Genomic DNA, 5,592 nt, shown 5'->3' on the forward strand with positions numbered 1-5,592 from the left:
TGGATTTCGTAGCTAGATGTCTTATTTGTCAGCAGGTGAAGGCTGAGCACCAAAGACCTGCAGGATTACTTCAGCGGATTCCTATTCCTGAGTGGAAGTGGGATCACATTACCATGGACTTTGTGGTGGGTTTGCCGAGGACACGACGAGGTCACGACGCGATTTGGGTAATCGTTGATCGATTAACCAAATCCGCACACTTTTTAGCGATTCGAAGGACGGATCCCCTGGATCGATTGGCAGATCTGTATTGTCGGGAGATTATCAGACTACATGGTGTTCCGTTGAGTATCATTTCGGATAGAGATCCACGGTTCACGTCTCATTTCTGGCAGAGTCTGCAGCAGGCCTTGGGCACACAGCTCCGTTTTAGTACAGCTTTCCATCCACAGACAGATGGACAGTCAGAGCGGACCATTCAGACTTTAGAGGATCTGCTGAGGTCGTGTGTTATGGATTTCGGAGGCAGTTGGGAGGACCATCTGCCGTTAGTAGAGTTTGCTTACAACAATAGCTTTCATTCGGCTATCCAGATGGCACCGTTTGAGGCGTTGTATGGTAGACCTTGTCGGACACCCATCCTCTGGGATGAGGTTGGAGAGGCCCAGCTGTTGGGACCTTATAGAGTTCAGCAGGATGCAGAGTTGGTCCGTACTATCAGACGGAGGATGTCAGAGGCGCAGGATCGCCAGAAGAGTTATGCTGATCGGAGGCGCAGACCACTAGAGTTCTCTGTTGGCGACCATGTATTTCTGCGAGTTTCACCCACGAAAGGGGTGAAGAGATTTGGCCTCAGAAGTAAGCTAGCTCCGCGGTACATTGGCCCTTTCGAGATATTGGAGAGGATCGGAGCAGTAGCTTACCGACTGGCACTACCACCGTCCCAGTCAGGCGTTCACGATGTATTTCACGTATCGATGCTGAGGAGATACGTGCCCGATCCGACGCATGTGCTGGCAGATATTCCAGTTCTAGTTCAGCCTGACATTACTTATGAAGAGGTTCCGGTACGGATTCTCGACCGGAAAGAGCGTCAGTTGCGAAACAAGACTATCCGGCTGGTTAAAGTCGGATGGCAGCATCATTCGGACGAGGAGGCTACATGGGAGCTTGAGGATACGATCCGAGCTCGATATCCCCATCTTTTTACGTGAGGTATGTGATTCAGTTTACCGTTCAACATTTATACTTTCTATATCTGTTGTTAGTACTTGCTGATGGTAGATAACGAAATTTGGGGACCAAATTTTTTTTAGTGGGGGAGAATGTAAAATACCGGAAAATAGGCGAATATTAATAAGGGAATTTTTCAGAATTTTTGGAAATTTTCCGGGAATTTTTCGGAGCTCGTATAGACGAGTTAACGGGGACAAAATTGGGGCCCGAAAAAGCCTGTTTTGGCTACCCTATTTAAAAGAGGAAAAGTTAAATTTCTTAATTCCTTTTTCTTTATTTATTTTTTTTTCTTTGTTTTTTTGTTGTCGTCGTTCACTCCTCCCTGCCGAACTCGCGCCGATTCCTCCGTGCCCTAACCGCCGGCCACTCGGCGGTTCCCTCCTCTCCTCTTCCACGCGTGCATAAGCCCCGGACTAAGGGAGAAGCCGACACCTTCTCTCTGTGTTTGTGCCGCGCGATGCCCAGCCTCACTGTCTCACCTTCGACAACCACTCTTCGCCGCCGCCCACGATTCACCGGCCGTCGCTGAGCCCTGTCGAATCCGCTGCCCTCACTGGACCGGAGCCGCGCCGTCGCCGTGCCCTAGCACAAGCCACCATCGGCCGGGCTGTGTACCTCACCCTCCCGAGACACTCCGGCCACAGGAGTAAGAGCCGGCCTCTCCACGCCGAGCTCTAAGTTTTCAGCGCCGACCACCGCCGGCCATATCTTCTCTTATTCCCTTACTGTGTCGTGCCCTAGTTTTGGGTTTGCATCTGCCGCCGCACTTTTGCACAGTGTTGCCGTCACTGGCCTAGAGCAGTCGCCACCTCTCCTCTGTCGTACTTTTGCCTTAGTTCTTCAGCCGACCTTTCTCGGTGCCCTAACTACGATCTTGAAGGTAAGGGGTTGCTTAGTAGAAAATTTGGGATTTTGGGTTGGATTCTTGATTTCATCCTATTTCGTTCAGTGAAGGATCCTAGGAAGTGTTGCTTCGGTGGGTTTTCTTGGGTTCCAGCAGCAATCAATCTGTGCTGGCAGTACTGTCCCTAGTTGTGGATCAACATCGGTTGCGAGTTTAGGTAAGGTGTGTGTTTATTTCGTTGTAGCTTACACCTGGAATGGAAGCTAGGGAATGTTAGTCATGAATTGTTCTTAATTTGATTTAAGGATAAGTTTAGATTTTTAATCTAATCGATTAATGGGATGATTAGGGTTAAGGTAAATTAACCCTAGTTAATTGTTGGATTTATGTTAGCTTCTCGTGGATTTGATTTAGCTATTTTATCTATATGAAATTAGCTAAACCTGTAAACTATAAATATTACAGGACTTTGACGCGAGACGGGTATCTCGGAGTCAGATTTGGACTTTTCTTATCGGAGGCGGGTACTTTTGACTTTTTGTCTTTGATATGCTTAGTAATGAAATTAACATGTTGCATTAATTGTGTTTCTTATCTGTTTCGGTTAATCACTACCCAAATCTTGGTACATGCTTGATTGATTGATTGGTTTGAATCTCATGTATATTTTACCTGTTTATACATGTTTATAGGGGTAGTGATATACCATGCTTTACCATGTTCAGGACCTAGGTTTTATACCTTCTGTGTACGTTTGGATTGTTTTGATTCGTTGACCTATGATGCATTTTTATATACATGTGGATTAGGTCAGGATATTTTGTGGTTAGTGCCATGCACCATTTGCATGATAGCATGCTGTGCGATAGTCCGCTCCATTATTGTTGAGCACATCTCCAGTTACATGGATCTGCACACACCACCACTCATGGGTTAGTGGTCGATTCAGGCTGAGTGTGTTGCAGCAGGGACTCTGTTAGGCACCGTTGGTCCGCTCATGGGTAGTGTGACACAACGTGTTATCCGGCAGGGATTCCTCCCCGTGTACCGGGTGATGAGAGCATTGCGCTCCCCATTTATGATTTGGGGTAGGAGGATAGGTGTACTCGACAGAGATCCGTCCACTCGGTCACTCATCGGGAGTAGTGACTACAGAGTGCACGGTTGTCAGACCCTACCCACTCGGCCTCACTATTGTGTGTGAGATGATCGACTGGCGTCGGGGTGACCAGGGCGCATCATTGGCATCATATGCATGATGCATTTATTGCTTGTGTTTGTGCTTGCTGCATTATATTCTGCATATTGTTTGGATACCTTTGTTTGACATGCATCTGATTCCTATACCACTCGGATTGTTTGTCCATATAATCGAGTCTGGTTAGTAGTTCCTCTCTGTTTACTTGGATGCATATTTTATCTTTCTTATATCGGAGACTATCGCATGATTAGTGTTTGGTGTTATTTCTTTACTTTGCATATCAATTGTACTGCTGAGTGTTGGACTCACCCGCCTCCATTGTTGTTATTTTCGTGTTGATCTTTATCGGAGGAGTTCGTCGCTAGTCCTCCTTGCGTAGTGCTAGATCCCTGCAGACCTCGAGGATTTATTTACCATTTGGTTTGGTTTTATTTGCTTATGTGTGTACCTGGTTATTTGGATATTTGGACATCGTATGTTTTTCTTTTGATATTGATGGATGTTCTATTCGATATGTTTTTACTACATGCCTGCCTGGACGGCTGAAGAGGTGAGTTTCGTCGGATTTGAGCTTTACGAGTGTAGTTGAGTAGGGTGGATTTCGAGTCAGAGTACTATAGTTTGTGATTACTATTATTAACTGCGTGGTTGTGACAGCCAGAGAGTGAATATCTATATAAACTGCGTGGTGATTGATTTTATTTATTGCTATTATTCAAGCCGCCTGTGGCTGAGGTATATGAGGATGTAGAAAAGTTTCAGATTGTCCACCGTACAGGGGAGATGCTGCCGAAATTTTCTCGGACAGGGACTCCTCTGGGGCGTGACAGGTATCATTGTCTTCAACTGTAGATTGTGAGTTGGGAAATGCCTGTTTAAGGCCGCATTGTCAAGTTGGTTCATATATTCTGAGATGGTCAAATTCGATTCATGAATGCGTCGATGCCTTTTTATTCTCTCAATCTTTTATCAATTATAGTTCACAATTGCTGATGTTTAAAAGCCTGGAACTTTGGCTGAGATACTTGTGCATCTTTTTTATGTTTTCAGAATTATGTGTACAGTTAGACTATTTTTTTTTTCTTTTACAGTTTTAGATGTATAATTAATTATTGATTGCTTCTTGATAGGCTGACTAAATCAGCAATTTAAATTCAAGAAATTACCTCAAAAGACGGCTCGAATCAATGAACATAATGTAGCTTCAAGTAAAAGGACGGGAAGTTATTCATCGTCTAGTTCGTGCATGTTTTGCATGAGCTATCGTGATTCCCAAAGAACTGGCTATAAACAACGAGATCAACTTCAACTTTTTTTTGTTGAATTAAATAAACTTGTAATTTACAGTAACCTTCCGTATAAACACATGGTTAATGAAAGAATAGAATTCACATACTAGATCTCAAGTAGCTCTGAGTGTTGATTTTGTTAGGCAACAACCACTGAGCAAAAATATTTAAGCATAAATAAATAGTATTTCAATAATTTTAAGTCTGAACTTGTTTTGTGAGTCCACAATTTTCCGTGTGAGAACATTTGCACTTCTAGCACCAAAATGAATCTACAAGAACTTGGAAGATAAATAGTAAAAGTCTAATCGGAAAAAATGTACATGTTTAAGCCCTCTGAAAGCTGAGTTCATATAGAATTTTGATGTGTACGAAGTGCATGAACAACTAATGCCTTCAATACATTTTGAGAATAGGCATAAAATTATCTATGTCACAAGTGAGAAATGATAGGGAGTGTTGGAGAAATAAAATGTATCACAGCGTATGCATTCACAAGGCTATTTAAATCTGCAACCTATAAAACAGAGAATATAACAGTTAGATAATAATAATGTCAGAGACATTCGTATAAAATTTCTAGAATATTAAATATTTATATTTAAAAAAAATTGTTAAATGCATAACCATATTGAGCAAGGTGTTTCTTCTCTCTATTTTGACGGTAATAGGACCATCTTAAAGTTGTAGACACACAACAAAACAAGCTACACTAGAAAACAAGTTACACCACTTAGAGTTACATTACAATGTCAAGTTACATCAAAACATAAGTTACATCAACCATATCGCTATCATCACAATCCAAGAACATACAACTACAACCATAGCAACTCTAAATTTCCTATTCAATGAATGTATTTCATCACTCATTCGCATAATTACATGATTGTTGTTCTCATCGTCCAGAACATCATTGTATTCAACTGTACCCTCGCAACTAGTACATTTCTTCAATTCACTAATATCCAACATTAATTTTTGTTATTCCTCTTCAACTCATTAATAATTGTCTTAATTCTCTCTGACGATTTTGGGTCGTGCCATAAGAAGAAGCCACATCCCCTTTGCTGAATTTGAAA

This window comes from Zingiber officinale, chromosome 6A, assembly GCF_018446385.1.
Source record: "Zingiber officinale cultivar Zhangliang chromosome 6A, Zo_v1.1, whole genome shotgun sequence".
In the NCBI taxonomy this organism is placed as follows: domain Eukaryota; kingdom Viridiplantae; phylum Streptophyta; class Magnoliopsida; order Zingiberales; family Zingiberaceae; genus Zingiber; species Zingiber officinale.